The 18,116-nt window shown below is 31.7% G+C and overlaps 1 pseudogene; it reads right to left on the reverse strand.

Annotated features, from left to right (window-relative positions):
- Nucleotides 1-271: 271 nt before the first annotated feature.
- LOC112805423 (uncharacterized) lies at nucleotides 272-17,564 on the reverse strand (annotated as a pseudogene).
- Between the last annotated feature and the right edge of the window lie 552 nt (nucleotides 17,565-18,116).

Below are 18,116 nucleotides of genomic sequence, written 5' to 3' on the forward strand. Positions count from 1 at the left end.
ATAACTTTTTTTAAAGTTGCTGACGTGTCATTCTATGATTGGTGTTTTATAAAACCGGTTAATAAAATTTGTTTTTAAACCAAATGCTTAAAATCCGGTTCGACCCAGCTGGTTTGATTAAACCGATTCGAGTCTTTTCCTTTTTTGCCCTTTTTTTCAATCTCCTAAACGATGTCGTTTCATAATCCCTTCTCCTCCCTTAACCTCACTTTCATAGAAGCTCTCTCATCTCTCATATCTCATTGACCCAAGTTTTCTCCTTCTATCAGCATCATCCGACAAGCTCGTCGTCGGTCTCCTCCGGTCTCCGATCTGGCGTGCCTTCCTCGCCCTCGTCGTCACTGGCGGCAGTAGCAGCAGCTCCCCGACCTGGACGTCGTCGCCGCTCCGTCTCTTGTCGCTGCCTCGCAATCAGTTTCATGCCGTCATTGCGCCCGTCGACGTCGAGACAGAAGCAGCAGGTCCCCGACTTCCTCCTTGCCTTCAACAACTCCTCGGCCTCCTTCGCACAACCTGGTCCCAATCCGGTGAGTTTTCAACAAATTTTCCTCTTCGTCTGTTTTGTGTTTGGTTGTTGTGTTTGATTTTTTTGTCAAAAATAATCACATTGAGTGAAGATCACCAATATCGGCACATGGGTATTCATAAAAAGATGAACTGTATGAATGATTGAAGCCAAAATTAGAATTTTTACTATTTTATTAATAGTTGTATAATTGAGATCAAACAGAATTAAATGGGTTATGCAAAAAACTGGTAACTAAAATTAAAATGGATTTTGAAATAAGAAGTAGTGAATTTAAAGTGTTAGAAAGATGCCAATCATACATAGAACTCACAGAAGAAGAAGAACAAGAAGAACTTGGAGGTGTAGTAGCACTAGTAGTGTTCCAATCACTATCACTCTTGTCATGATCAGCATTATTCTTTTGAATGCTTGGTTGTTGAAGCATTATCACCTCTTTTGTGTCCCTTAATTCTAAGTTCTTATTAGGTGCAGTAGATCGAGTAGGTGCTCTTCTCTTGGAAGCTTTTAATGCAGCAATTGTCAATGGTGGGAGGGAAAGAGGAATAATCATTTAAAGATTTCATAAAGCAATAAATTTTTCTCCTGATCCAACGTGAGTTCCAATAGTTCTTTATCTCATTGTATGTTCTTCTTGGTAAATGCCTTGCTATCACTAACCACCTACATTTATTACATACCAAACAAAACATCATCAAAATAGAATTAACTATTTCCCACTCAGATACAAGAAACTACTTTGGTAAATTATGATTTTTTCATTTCTTTAAAACTGTAAACACATACTAATTTGCATATTCTCTTGCATTAACATTAGCTTATGCTGGTTGGTTATTATTAAGTTATTAACTTACAACTGAGAAAAATTTAACTTTGGAAAAATTATCATTTTATTTTCAGTTTTGATTAATTTAATGTTTCATATTAGTCTTAGCTAGGAATATAATTGATGTTTCTTTTCCACTATATCAGATTCTTTCTATATGTGTAGTGCTAGCTTCTATGGATTCACTCAAAGCTAGCTAATTAAGCATATCACTATTATATTCGTGTATCATCAGACTAAACTGTTACAATAAACTGTTATGATAGTAATTTTTCATGCATGTTTTGAACAGCAATGATAATATAAAATAATTAAGGAAAGGGAATAGAAAACTAGTAGAAGTAGTATTGTAATTAAAAGGCGAAAATTCAGGAAAAGTTATCTTTTTGTATTAAATAACAATTTAATTAAACATATCAACTTGTGATTAGAGAGAGACAGCATATATATATATATATATATATATATCCACTTGTAAAGGTTGGGCTCTTATAGGTTGATTTGTTTCTTGTAAAGATTGAGGTTCTAGATCTTGTACGGGTACTGTAGGTTGGGGATTGCCATCCATTCTTTGAATGTTATATACATGTATTCTTGATTCTATCTCTAAAAGTTGTCTCATGTTTTGTACATGTAAGTAATGCATTCTTCTAACATAATGAATGCGTTTATTCTTAATAGTTTGTCTAGCGGTTTTTACTGATTTTTTGGTTTTAATTTGTTGTAGAAGCTTTTTGGTTCTGGTTATTTTCTTGTCCATCTTTTTTATTTCTACTTTTAATTCCGAAGATTCAGTTATTAGTTCTCTTATTTTTCTATCTATTGCTATTACTCTTGTTTTCATATTTCTTCTAATTAATTTTAAAGATCTAAGCCTTTTATAAAACTCTTTCATGGTATAAGAATAATAACTGAGAAAATAAATAAAAGAAAGATAGTAAGCTTACAAAAATGAACTTGTACTTTTATTACTTGCAGAGTTGATACACTTCTTGAAGATGATTACAAATACTTGGAGAATTTATAAAGTAAGAAGATATAAGAGTAGAGAGATTTCTTGAGCTTTCAAGTTTTTGATGATCTTGAATGAGTGAGGCCTTTGGTATTTATAAACCCCAAATGATGACTATTTGGGTACTGTGTGCCGACAGTACTGTTTGCTTTTACTGTTTGCCGACATTCACTGTTTGCTTTTACTGTTTGCCGATATTCACTGTTTGCTTTTACTGTTTGCCGACATTCACTGTTTGCTTTTACTTTTTACTTTTACTTTTTTACTTTTTACTTTTTACTCTCTTTCTTCTCTTTTTTTTTATGATTGGGCTTTTACATTATTGCATATACAGTACTTGTTACATCTCAAATGGGTCTTGAGAGTCTTGATAGTAATGAGCTGGACTGGATTGGACCTCTTCGTCTTCTCCAAGAGGTACGGTCTGTATTGCTTGTAGAGAGCTTTGGATATCTTCCTCTGAGGTTGCTACAGCTAAGGCTGCCATAATTTGTCTCTTTTGTGCTAAGAATTGGGTCTCTTTTCTATAAGCTATTTGTTCATTGGTGGTGTTTGAGGCTGTTATTGCTGGACGCTTTTGTGATGTTGTTAACCATTGATCAATAGCTGCTCTTCTTAGTAAATTTATATCATATTTATTCCACCATTTAATTTTTTATTACTCTTACTAGATATTGTATGCTTGGAGATTCTTCATATGCTGCTGAATCATATTCCCATGTCATAATCCAGCTTATTCTCATGGCTGCTATGAATGAAATGAACTTATATTCTTGTAGGAGTGATGACTTGCTTTTAAAGTATTCATACGCCATACTGGCCTCTTTTGGGAAGAAAGCTTCCATTGGTCCAAAGTTCTGGAACCATGCTTGAAACCATTTGGGAAATTGTAATGATATCTCCTTTCTGAACCAAATGAACCAAGAATGGGGATTTGGTGATAGAAATAAAACATGATTCCAAGCTTCTTGGTAATCATAGTAGGTATTGTTTTGAGGTTCAAATTTTAATGAGAAGCTTTTAGACTGATATGGGGGTATTTCCCAATCTTGCAAGGATAATATTTTTATAATTTTTATTTTTGAATAAATAGGCTGCTTGGTGTTGGAATCTCTATAATGTGTTAACTCAATGGATCCGGTGTCTACTAATATGAATTCATAAAATTTTTGGGTTTTTTGTGGGTTAATAGGAATATAATGGAAAGTATTTAGGAAAATGGTCTTGTATAGGGTTTTTCTGTCTTTTTTGAACCACTCTTTTTCAATGGTTAATATCTTTGTAGGATTGGGTTTTTCATAGTAAGGAAATTGTTCTTTCAAGGGTTAAGTATTATAGAGGTCAGATGGTTGTAGTAATGTGAATTTATTATTAGTAGTAATTAAAGGGCTCTTAGAAGGTGATGACGATGATGGGGCAACTTTTACAACCTGTGACATTGTCATAAGTCTTAATGATAATTGTTTTGCTGGTACAACAGTAATAGGTAATTTTGTTTCTTTTATTTGGTCAAAAGGTTGACCATAATCTTCACTGGAGGCTGCTTTTTGCTCCATTCTTTCCCTGCAAAAATTCTCTAGTAAGAAAATCAGGGAGTGAATTTAGTTCTCCTTTTATATGTTCAATAGTAAAATCGAAACATGATAAAATTGCTTGCCATCTTGCAAATATTTGTTTTGAAACCAAATTTTTGACATCATTTTCTAAAACATTTGGAGCTGCTTTACAATCAGTTTTTATTAAGAAGGTTTTATTAAATAAATCTTCTTGAAATTTTGAAACACATAATACTATGGCAAGTATTTCTTTTTTGACTGTGGGGGTAGTTCTTTTGAGCTTGATTCCAAATTCTTGAATGATATTTTACTATTTGTTCTTTTGAGTTATTAGGAGGTATTTGTTTAAGAATTCCTCCATATCCTAATTCTGATGCATCTGTTTCTATAATTAATTTAGTCGATGGGTCTAGTATACTTATGCAAGGTATTTCTTTTACTGCATTTTTTATTTTTATTATTATGGAAGTCATTTCTTTTGTCCATGGAGGTGAATTTTTTCTTAGTCTCTTATAAAGAGGTTCGCATGTAACTCTTATTCTAGGTAAGAATTCTGCTACATAATTTAAACATCCCAAAAATCTTTGTAGTTGTTTTTTGTCAGTTATTTCATTTGGAAATTTATCTGCAAATTCAATGGCTCTTTTAATAGGTACTATAGTTCCTTGATAAATTTCATATCCTAAGAACCTTACTTTAGTTGTAAAAATTTTCATTTCTTTTCTGATAAAACTAATCCTTGTTCTTTTATAATATCCATGAATTTTTCTAGATGATATATATGATGCTTTATTCCTTTTGAGTATACTAATACGTCATCAAGATATACTATAGTAAATTCTATATGCGGATAAAATATATTATTCATTATTTCTTGGAATTCGCTTGGGGCATTTTTTAATCCTTGAGGCATTACATTCCATTCGTAATGTCCAAAGGGTACTATAAAAGCTGTCTTATATCTATCTTCTTTTTTTACTGCAATTTTATAATAACCTGATTTTAAATCAAATTTTGAAAAGATATTTGCTTTATTTAATCTTTTAATTAAATCACTTTTATTTGGTAAAGGATACCTAATCCATTTTAATACCTTGTTTAGAGGTTTATAATTGATAACTAATCTTGGAGCACCTCTTTCTATTTCAGATGCTTTCATCACATAGAAGCCTGTACAGCTCCAGGGTGATTTTAAAGGCCTTATTAGTCCCTTATCTAGATATTCTTGTATTTCTTTTTTACAATATTCTAGATACTCTTTGTTCATATGTATCGGTTTTGCCTTTGTTGGTATATCTTTTTCATTAAACCCATCTTCATATGGTAAAGATATTTCATGTAATTTTCTATGTTGAAAGGCTGTGGGATTTAAACTACATAATTCTGTCTTAATTTTTTTCTCAATTGCTTTTATTTTATCTTGTATCTCCGGAGTTTATAATTGTTCTTCTATTCTTTTATGTGGAACTTCTTGGTTTAAGTAGTTAATTTGTCTTGTCTTCCTTTCTATAATATTAACTTGACGCGGTAAGTTTTGTAAAATTTTCTCTAGACTCAAACAATTAATTTGTCTTACTTCTGTTTCCATTACACTAACATGTGTAGATAGGTGTTGTAACATATTGAGTTCATGCTGTTTTGGTCTTGTGAGAAATTCAAAATGGACAGGATGATTGGGGATTCTTGTACAAGTAATTCCATCGATGTCGACATTAAAGGAATATAATAATAAAGTAAAAGGATTTCCTAATATAACTTGATGAGATATATTTCTTGCTAAAAAGAATGTAGTGGCAAAACATACCCTATTTTTACAAATTTTTGCTTTAGATAACTTATAGTCTATAATCATTTTGTCATTTTCTGCCATTAAGACTCTTTCTGTAGTTTTCTCATAATATTTTGTGGGTATTAATCCTTCTTGTATACAATTAACATCAGCTCCTGAATCTACCATAGCTATTAAATCAAATTTTTCTTCTCCTACTATTAAAGTTATCGTAGTGAACCATTTTTGACTTACTAATAATGTTAAAATATTTATATAATTTTCTGTACCTAGGTTAATATAATTCTCGGGAATTGTTATATTACTAGTCCCTTCATTATTTTGCAAAGATTGTTCTTGAATTTTTATTATGTTTTCTCCTTCTATTTTTAGTAATCTGTAGTCCATATTAATGTTTTGTTGTTTTAATTCTGAAACTTCTCTTTTTAACCTTTTTATCTCTTCTTTGAGAGAACTAAGGGAAACTTCTTCTTGTGGGTTTTTAAAACGATTATAAATTTCTTTTATTTCTATTGGTCTTATTTCTTGCTTACTTTCTTCTTCTTTTTTAACTAATTCAGCTAATTGTCTTATAAACTCATCCCTTAATGGTGTATCTTCTAACTTGTCAATTATTTTAACTAGTGTAGAAGTTTGTTCTTTAGTTAAAACATTTACAGTTTTTTCACAGTTTCTACAGATACCTATTCCTAAACAATTATTATTATCCTGTTCCTTCTTTCCACTATTTCCTCCTGAGCTTTCTTCTTCTGATATAAAGTCTAATTGTTGTATAAAATAGTCTTCAGTTTCAGAAGAACCCTCATAACTTGATTCTTCTTCTGACTCTGAATTAATTAGTATAGCTGTCAAAGCATGCTTAATTTCTTTATTTTCTATTTTATTTATTTTTTGTTCTGTCGTACACTTATTAGCATAATGTCCTTGTTTTTTACATTTCCAACATGTTACTTGTTTTTTCTTATTAGAAAATTTAGGTTTTCCTTTAGGGGTTTTATGTAATTTTTTATGATATTTCTGTTCATAATAAAGGGGTTTATCTATATTATATTTAGGTTTTTTATAAAAAAAATTTCTTTTAACTTTATGCTGTCCACTAGGTGCTTTTTCAGGAATTATTCCATATTGGTAGCAGAAAGTGCCTAGCTCTCTTTTTCCCGTGATACTTTCTTGTTTTATTTTCTGTTGTATCTTGGTATCTGTGCATACTTCTATACTTGTTTGTACTATTATATTATGCAATTGTCCAAAGGTTAATGAATTATAGGGAATCTGGGTCCCAAACTGTGTTTGTAATACTTTTTCAGAGAATAATTTTGGTAAGGCTGCTACGAATCTTTCTTTCCAAAAAGGCGCATGTGCATCATCTCTTATCATAACTTTTGACATAAAAACATCTTTATACCATCTATAATCAAACATAGTTGGACATCTTAAATTCATTAATTGAGTATGTATCCTATCTTTAAAAATACTGGGATCTCCTACAAAATTTTTAATAATGGTATATATTAACGTGGATGTAGCGTCTGGTGACTGATCTTCTTATTTAATACTATTAATAATTAATTCTTTTTCTTGGAGGCTGAGAAAATTATCCCACCAACCTTTTAATTGTCCTGTAAATCCTTGGGTTATCATAATTGCTGCTTCTTTATCAGAGGCTTTTCTCATCTTATAGGCTGTTATAGCCATAGTCATTGTTCTTGCTGAGTTTGGCCGGTGTATAGCTCGTCCGTCGATGAATGTCTTCAAGCTTCTCGTCGGGATGAGTTATACGTCGGTAAGGAGAGAACAAGGGGGTGGGTACCTGCAAAAGACACTCCGACGCTCAAGTCAGTAAGTGTTTAAGAGGTATATAATAATTCTATGAATATAGAATGTAAGACATGAAATAAAAGTTATCATATGTTATGTTGTGTTTATAATAATTCTATGAATATAGAATGTATTACATGATATAGAACTTATCATGTTACTCCCTGAGATTAGATATAGAAGATTTCTTTTATAGGCATAGAATTGATGAATAAAATTGATGTTATGACCGTTTGGTCATTAAGATAGAAATGATGGTCATTAAGTCGGTAATGAAGGTGTCAGTTACAAGCAAAAGAATGAATGATAGTTAACGACGAGTTATAACTCATAATGCATAATAAAGACTGAGTTATAAGGTGACGGATCACAGCCCCCAAGCTTTGTCCGCCGATCATATGATCCAGGCTAAGCTTAGAAAATAAAATGAGTTATAACTCGATTAAAAGATGAGTGAATAATGATATGGTGAGCCCCCAAGTTTAGTCGGGTTATTATGTCGGCACTTATTCAAAAAATAATTGAGTGATAAGAGTCGTTCAATCAAGATAGTTGTGTGGGGATACTTTTCCGCTTAAGAACAATTTTAGCATTTGATTGTATATAAACTAAAAAGTTCAGAGATAGATATCCGTTGACGAAATCGATTGTATGATCCGAGGATATAATGGTTAATTGTCTTGGGAATTTTTCCAACCCACAACAACTTATTGATAAATTTCTCGCTCAAAGCAATTAGTTATTGAATATTTACAATTTATAGTGAAGGTTTGACATGAATAAGATAAATTGAGAAAATGAATAGGTATAAAGTCGCAACATATATTGAATAATATATATTGTAAAAGTAAAATAGTTCAAAGTAAAAAAAAATATACCTTGAAAGTTGATAATTATAGAGAAGAAGACGACATATATGAATGTCATACATGCCAAATGTGAATATCTGAATTTTGTTTTATAGGACATGCTTTAATTTGATAATAAAGTAATAAGATAACAGTCATATAATAATATAATAAATTTTGTTTAGCTATGAGGTATATTCCTTGTGCAAAAGTAACAAATTTGCATGTCTGTAACTATTTTTTGTTTAATAACTTTCTGCATTAAACAAATAGTAAAATAAAATTTAATAGCATAAAATGAATAGTGTAACAGTTATATATATACAATTGATATACAATTAATTTTTTATGGAATCCAATTTTAAGATTTGAACTCATCATTACCGTCATTTAATTGTATAAATGAAATCATTAAGCAATAAAAATATAATACAAAATAAAATAAAAATGCAATTGACATGATTGTTTATATGCCATTATTGTATAGAACATATATTGAGATTTGAATATAACTAATAAATCAGTAGATATTAGTTACACAAAATATAAATGCAAAAGTATTTTGAATAAAATATATAATTTTACTTGTGTAAATAGAGAACTTTGAAAAAGTAAGCAAAATTGATAAATGAGTTTTGTGCTCGAATTGATTGAAAACTGAGTTTGTTCTCGAATTGATTGAAAGTCGAGTTTGTTCTCAGATTGGTTCATTGATCGATTATGAGATGTGAAATGTTATGATACGTAAAAATAAAGCAATTTGAATGTATAAAGTACATACTTTATAAAAAGTTACGATAGATTATATTTTGATAAGAGGTATTAAATAAAATCTTAAAAAAAAGATTGTTAAAATTGGCTCAAAAATTTGAATGTAAATCAAATTTTATGAACCTAAAGGGAGTGGGAACGAATTATTTTATTCGTCCCCACAGACGGCGCCAATTGTTCTTGCTGAGTTTGGCCGGTGTATAGCTCGTCCGTCGATGAATGTCTTCAAGCTTCTCGTCGGGATGAGTTATACGTCGGTAAGGAGAGAACAAGGGGGTGGGTACCTGCAAAAGACACTCCGACGCTCAAGTCAGTAAGTGTTTAAGAGGTATATAATAATTCTATGAATATAGAATGTAAGACATGAAATAAAAGTTATCATATGTTATGTTGTGTTTATAATAATTCTATGAATATAGAATGTATTACATGATATAGAACTTATCATGTTACTCCCTGAGATTAGATATAGAAGATTTCTTTTATAGGCATAGAATTGATGAATAAAATTGATGTTATGACCGTTTGGTCATTAAGATAGAAATGATGGTCATTAAGTCGGTAATGAAGGTGTCAGTTACAAGCAAAAGAATGAATGATAGTTAACGACGAGTTATAACTCATAATGCATAATAAAGACTGAGTTATAAGGTGACGGATCACAGCCCCCAAGCTTTGTCCGCCGATCATATGATCCAGGCTAAGCTTAGAAAATAAAATGAGTTATAACTCGATTAAAAGATGAGTGAATAATGATATGGTGAGCCCCCAAGTTTAGTCGGGTTATTATGTCGGCACTTATTCAAAAAATAATTGAGTGATAAGAGTCGTTCAATCAAGATAGTTGTGTGGGGATACTTTTCCGCTTAAGAACAATTTTAGCATTTGATTGTATATAAACTAAAAAGTTCAGAGATAGATATCCGTTGACGAAATCGATTGTATGATCCGAGGATATAATGGTTAATTGTCTTGGGAATTTTTCCAACCCACAACAACTTATTGATAAATTTCTCGCTCAAAGCAATTAGTTATTGAATATTTACAATTTATAGTGAAGGTTTGACATGAATAAGATAAATTGAGAAAATGAATAGGTATAAAGTCGCAACATATATTGAATAATATATATTGTAAAAGTAAAATAGTTCAAAGTAAAAAAAAATATACCTTGAAAGTTGATAATTATAGAGAAGAAGACGACATATATGAATGTCATACATGCCAAATGTGAATATCTGAATTTTGTTTTATAGGACATGCTTTAATTTGATAATAAAGTAATAAGATAACAGTCATATAATAATATAATAAATTTTGTTTAGCTATGAGGTATATTCCTTGTGCAAAAGTAACAAATTTGCATGTCTGTAACTATTTTTTGTTTAATAACTTTCTGCATTAAACAAATAGTAAAATAAAATTTAATAGCATAAAATGAATAGTGTAACAGTTATATATATACAATTGATATACAATTAATTTTTTATGGAATCCAATTTTAAGATTTGAACTCATCATTACCGTCATTTAATTGTATAAATGAAATCATTAAGCAATAAAAATATAATACAAAATAAAATAAAAATGCAATTGACATGATTGTTTATATGCCATTATTGTATAGAACATATATTGAGATTTGAATATAACTAATAAATCAGTAGATATTAGTTACACAAAATATAAATGCAAAAGTATTTTGAATAAAATATATAATTTTACTTGTGTAAATAGAGAACTTTGAAAAAGTAAGCAAAATTGATAAATGAGTTTTGTGCTCGAATTGATTGAAAACTGAGTTTGTTCTCGAATTGATTGAAAGTCGAGTTTGTTCTCAGATTGGTTCATTGATCGATTATGAGATGTGAAATGTTATGATACGTAAAAATAAAGCAATTTGAATGTATAAAGTACATACTTTATAAAAAGTTACGATAGATTATATTTTGATAAGAGGTATTAAATAAAATCTTAAAAAAAAGATTGTTAAAATTGGCTCAAAAATTTGAATGTAAATCAAATTTTATGAACCTAAAGGGAGTGGGAACGAATTATTTTATTCGTCCCCACAGACGGCGCCAATTGTTCTTGCTGAGTTTGGCCGGTGTATAGCTCGTCCGTCGATGAATGTCTTCAAGCTTCTCGTCGGGATGAGTTATACGTCGGTAAGGAGAGAACAAGGGGGTGGGTACCTGCAAAAGACACTCCGACGCTCAAGTCAGTAAGTGTTTAAGAGGTATATAATAATTCTATGAATATAGAATGTAAGACATGAAATAAAAGTTATCATATGTTATGTTGTGTTTATAATAATTCTATGAATATAGAATGTATTACATGATATAGAACTTATCATGTTACTCCCTGAGATTAGATATAGAAGATTTCTTTTATAGGCATAGAATTGATGAATAAAATTGATGTTATGACCGTTTGGTCATTAAGATAGAAATGATGGTCATTAAGTCGGTAATGAAGGTGTCAGTTACAAGCAAAAGAATGAATGATAGTTAACGACGAGTTATAACTCATAATGCATAATAAAGACTGAGTTATAAGGTGACGGATCAGTCATATTACACATTTGATCTAAAATGGCTTGTTCACTTAATCCATCTATATTCCATTCTACTAAGTCTGATCCTGAAAAACTATTTTGTACTATTTGTGTTCGTTCTTCTAGGCCTACATCTACTGGTGATGGTCTAGGATAATAATTTCTGGTTTTAGGATAATCTCTTTCATAGGATATTTTATTTAGTTCTAATTCTTCTTCCTTTTGCAATGTATTAATTGTTAATTTTCCTAGACTAATACTTCTAAGTTTTTCTTTTAGTTCTTCAATTTCTGTTTCTACTTTAGATTTTAAGCTAATATTATCTAAACTTTGTAATTTATATATAAGTTTTTCTATGGGTTTTTCTACCTTAATAACTTTTTCCATATTTTCCATTCTTCCTAACTGATTTTTCATTATATCTAACATGGTATTAGTAAAGTTTAATTGCTGATGTAATTTCTTAATATATCTTTTTTCTATATTTCCATCTGCATTGCTATCTTTATAGGGTGTTGCTTCAACTTCTAAGTCTTTTCCAATTGGTATTTTAATAGTTTCTTTAGGGGGATAATCAGATTCTATTACTGATCCTGAGCTTGTTTTCCAAACAACAGTTGACTTTGTTAAAGGACATAATTTCTTATCGGGTTTGGAGTAATAATTAACGTACCAGTCAAAGAAGTATAAGCTAATTCTATTTTCTTTCATAAAATCATAGAATAGTTCTCTTACTCTAATAACTTCATTTTCTGAATGGTTGGTAAAATACCAATCTCTTAGTGATTTATTATAATCAGCATTAAAATCTTGTCTTATCCACTCTTTATCAATCTCAAATGGTTCTTCCTTTATAATTACTGATAAAACTTGTGATTCCCTTGGATCAAATTCTGAAGGTGATTTATATACAGCAGTGGCTATATGTGGCCTTCTGTTGTCAATTCCTACAATATCATCAATATTTCCTATTGATGAATTATCTATAGAATTTCTATGACTAATAGTTTCAACATTATCAGAAATTCTTAATGATTGGGATCTATTCATCCTAATTCTAATATCAGGTCCTTCTCTTATTATTTCCCTTATTCTAGTATTTTGTATTTGTGGTTCTTCAATACCATCAGGTATTATCCATTCTTCAGGCATATGACTTTTTAATTCTTCATGTCTTAATCTTCTAAGTGTTTGTATATTAGATCTTTTTAGATTTGCATGCTGGTGGACGAAATTGTGATCACTACAACTTCGCACAACTAACCAGCAAGTGTACTGGGTCGTCCAAGTAATAAACCTTACGCGAGTAAGGGTCGATCCCACAGAGATTGTTGGTATGAAGCAAGCTATGGTCACCTTGTAAATCTTAGTCAGGCAAACTCAAATGGATATGGGTGATATACGAATAAAACATAAAGACAAAGATAGAGATACTTATGTAATTCATTGGTAGGAATTTCAGATAAGCGTATGAAGATGCTTGTCCCTTCCGTCTCTCTGCTTTCCTACTGTCTTCATCCAATCCTTCTTACTCCTTTCCATGGCAAGCTTATGCAAGGGTTTCACCGTTGTCAGTGGCTACCTCCCATCCTCTCAGTGGAAATGTTCAACGCACCCTGTCACGGCACGGCTATCCATCTGTCGGTTCTTAATCAGGCCGGAATAGAATCCAGTGATTCTTTTGCGTCTGTCACTAACGCCCCGCCCTCAGGAGTTTGAAGCACGTCACAGTCATTCAATCATTGAATCCTACTCAAAATACCACAGACAAGGTTAGACCTTCCGGATTCTCTTGAATGCCGCTATCAGTTCTTGCCTATACCACGAAGACTCTGATCTCACGGAATGGCTGGCTCGGTTGTCAGGCGAGCACTCGGTTGTCAGGCGATCAACCATGCATCGTGTATCAGGAATCCAAGAGATATCCACCCAATCTTAGGTAGAACGGAGGTGGTTGTCAGGCACACGTTCATAGGTGAGAATGATGATGAGTGTCACGGATCATCACATTCATCAAGTTGAAGAACAAGTGGTATCTTGGAACAAGAACAAGCGGAATTGAATAGAAGAACAATAGTAATTGCATTAATACTCGAGGTACAGCAGAGCTCCACACCTTAATCTATGGTGTGTAGAAACTCCACCGTTGAAAATACATAAGAACAAGGTCTAGGCATGGCCGAATGGCCAGCCTCCCAAAGAGGGTTCAATCATAAAAACATGATCAAAAAGCTCTCAAATACAATAGTAAAAGGTCCTATATATAGAGAACTAGTAGCCTAGGGTGTACAGAGATGAGTAAATGACATAAAAATCCACTTCCGGGCCCACTTGGTGTGTGCTTGGGCTGAGCATTGAAGCATTTTCGTGTAGAGACTCTTCTTGGAGTTAAACGCCAGCTTTTATGCCAATTTGGGCGTTTAACTCCCATTCTTGTGCCAGTTCCGGCGTTTAACGCTGGGAATTCTGAGGGTGACTTTGAACGCCAGTTTGGGCCATCAAATCTCGAGCAAAGTATGAACTATCATATATTGCTGGAAAGCCCAGGATGTCTACTTTCCAACGCCGTTGAGAGCGCGCCAATTGGGCTTCTGTAGCTCCAGAAAATCCGCTTCGAGTGCAGGGAGGTCAGAATCCAACAGCATCTGCAGTCCTTTTTAGTCTCTAAATCAGATTTTTGCTCAGGTCCCTCAATTTCAGCCAGAAAATACCTGAAATCACAGAAAAATACACAAACTCATAGTAAAGTCCAGAAAAGTGAATTTTAACTAAAAACTAATAAAAATATGCTAAAAACTAACTAGATCGTACTAAAAACATACTAAAAACAATGCCAAAAAGTGTACAAATTATCCGCTCATCACATGCATAATTATCGTTTCGTCTTTTGAGGATTGTCTTAATGCTCTAAAGTCATAATCAACTTTAGTAATTTTATAATATATCCTATAGATTATTTCGAATGGATCATATTTCTCATTTATAATGGTCTCATCAGATGTTACTTGCAATTTTAAGGCTTGCCAGGTGTATTCATTTTTTAGATTCATAGCATAATTTGGGTAACAATTAAAAAAAACTGGTCCATCATGACAGTTACTTTCTAATATTCCTATCAATGAATCACTAAAATTTTTTAATCTGGTATCTCTTAAGGTTAATAATATAGGCAGATTAATTCCTATTCTAAAATTAGGCTTTATGGCTACTTGTATTAATCCTATATGGATGAAGTTATATCCTTTACTGATATGTTCTTTCAATTTATCTTCTTCTAAGATGGTGATAATTTTATTACTACTCGTTCCTGGTTTACAATATTCTAACATGTGGATTTCATAATTTCTTCCTTCCCAGAAGTTTCTCTTTTTATATATTTTATCTTTTTCTACTATAGGTATATTCCAATTATGAAAACTTTCTTCTAATTTGGCTATTTCTAATTCATTTTTAGTTCCAGAGGTGGAGACTTCATCATTATCTGTTTTTATTACTAAGGAATTATTTTTTCCTAGATTTAAACAACTCATCATTCTCAATAAACTAGCCATTTTATGGTTAGAACTTTGTGAGCTACGGGACCACCCTCGTTAACCAACGGATTCACTGCCTTTCTAGGACTTACAACCGGGACTACGATCTGGGCTGACCAACGTATTAACAGTTCTCACTGCTACTTCAAAGTGGTAACTATAAAATGTTTGAGGCTTATCAAGAAGACTTGTAATAAAAATCCAGTTAAAAATAATTTCTTTATAAATATTATCAAGAGGGAGGTATCTGATAATATTTATAAAGAAATTATTTTTAACCATTGAAAAAGAGTGGTTCAAGAAAGACAGAAAAATCCTATACAAGACCATTTTCCTAAATACTTTCCATTATATTCCTATTAACCCACAAAAAACCCAAAAATTTTATGAATTCATATTAGTAGACACCGGATCCATTGAGTTAACACATTATAGAGATTCCAACACCAAGCAGCCTATTTATTCAAAAATAAAAATTATAAAAATATTATCCTTGCAAGATTGGGAAATACCACCATATCAGTCTAAAAGCTTCTCATTAAAATTTGAACCTCAGAACTATACCTACTATGATTACCAAGAAGCTTGGAATCATGTTTTATTTCTATCACCAAATCCCCATTTTTGGTTCATTTGGTTCAGAAAGGGGATATCATTACAATTTCCCAAATGGTTTCAAGCATGGTTCCAGAACTTTGGACCAATGAAAGCTTTCTTCCCAAAAAAGGCCAGTATGGCGTATGAATACTTTAAAAGCAAGTCATCATTCCTACAAGAATATAAGTTCATTTCATTCATAGCAGCCATGGAAATAAGCTGGATTATGACATGGGAATATGATTCAACAGCATATGAAGAATCTCCAAGCATACAATATCTAGTAAGAGTAATAAAAATTAAATGGTGGAATAAATATGATATAAATTTACTAAGAAGAGCAGCTATTGATCAATGGTTAACAACATCACAAAAGCATCCAGCAATAACAGCCTCAAGCACCACCAATGAACAAATAGCTTATAGAAAAGAGACCCAATTCTTAGCACAAAAGAGACAAATTATGGCAGCCTTAGCTGCAGCAACCTCAGAGGAAGATATCCAAAGCTCTCTACAAGCAATACAGACCGTACCTCTTGGAGAAGACGAAGAGGTCCAATCCAGTCCAGCTCATTACTATCAAAACTCTCAAGACCCATTTGAGATGTAACAAGTACTGTATATGCAATCAATGTAAAAGCCCATAAAAAAAAGAGAAGAAAGAGAGTAAAAAGTAATAAGTAAAAAAGTAAAAGTAAAAAGTAAAAGCAAACAGTGAATGTCGGCAAACAGTAAAAGCAAACAGTGAATGTCGGCAAACAGCAAAAGCAAACAGTACTGTCGGCACACAGTACCCAAATAGTCATCATTTGGGGTCTATAAATACCAAAGGCCTCACTCATTCAAGATCATCAAAAACTTGAAAGCTCAAGAAATCTCTCTACTCTTATATCTTCTTACTTTATAAATTCTCCAAGTATTTGTAATCATCTTCAAGAAGTGTATCAACTCTGCAAGCAATAAAAGTACAAGTTCATCTTTGTAAGCTTACTATCTTTCTTTTATTTATTTTCTCGGTTATTATTCTTATACCATGAAAGAGTTTTATAAAAGGCTTAGATCTTTAAAATTAATTAGAAGAAATATGAAAACAAGAGTAATGGCAATAGATAGAAAAATAAGAGAACTAATAACTGAATCTTCAGAATTAAAAGTAGAAATAAAAAAGATGGAGAAGAAAATAATCAGAACCAAAAAGCTTCTACAACAAATTAAAACCAAAAAATCAGTAAAAATCGCTAGACAAACTATTAAGAATAAACGCATTCATTATGTTAGAAGGATGCATTACTTACATGTACAAAGCATGAGACAATTTTTAGAGATAGAATCAAGAATACATGTATATAACGTTCAAAGAATGGATGTCAATCCCCAACCTACAGTACCCGTACAAGATCTAGAACCTCAACCTTTACAAGAAACAAATCAACCTATAAGAATATATATATATATATATATATACCTATTACCAAGAACAGCATGCAACTTGACAATGATCTCTTCCTCTTGGGGAGTGATGTTGCCTCTCTTGACATCTGATCTGAGGTAGTTTATCCATCTGAGTCTGCAACTCTTAGCACACCTTAAGAGTCCAGCATTCTTGGGCAACGACCTCCATGAACCCTCCCCATGTTCTTCTATGTATTGAGTCAATATCCTATCTTCTTCAGCTGTCCATCTTCCTCTCTTCAACCCCACTTTCTCACAGCATGGAGCTCTTCCCATCGTTGATGATGATATGCTAACAACACCTACTAATAGAATGATGATAGTAGTTGCTTCATGCAAATGCAATGAAACTATATATATATATATATATAGATACAAATCATTTTGAACATAAGAAGGAAATATTTGGTTTTTGGTTATCTTTTTTTTAAGAGCGTAATATATACCATGGAACTTCAGCTTGGACCTTTGGGTTACTGAAAATTTCGACAGCTTTATGTCTCTTGTTTGTAGGGATAGGCTCACCCTGTGGTGTGTAGGAATCGCAAATTACCTATGCAAGAAAAAGATTATATTGAATCACACTAACTTCATAATATTTGTGGTGTAACAGTTAACAATTCCTCTTTGTATGTTGTGTTTTCTCTCATTAACTTGGTTTTAATTTATCAATTTTTGATTTAAATTTTGAGTTGCATACAGAGCTCTTGTTAACTTCCATTTTAGTATATTTTTTTAGTTTAGGTTAAGATGTCTTATGAAGCTATCTCCTACTTCTACATGTTCTTGTTTATGCAAAAAATTTTCACTTTTTTACATATATAGAAT

Source organism: Arachis hypogaea, chromosome 6 (genome assembly GCF_003086295.3).
Source record: "Arachis hypogaea cultivar Tifrunner chromosome 6, arahy.Tifrunner.gnm2.J5K5, whole genome shotgun sequence".
In the NCBI taxonomy this organism is placed as follows: Eukaryota; Viridiplantae; Streptophyta; class Magnoliopsida; order Fabales; family Fabaceae; genus Arachis; species Arachis hypogaea.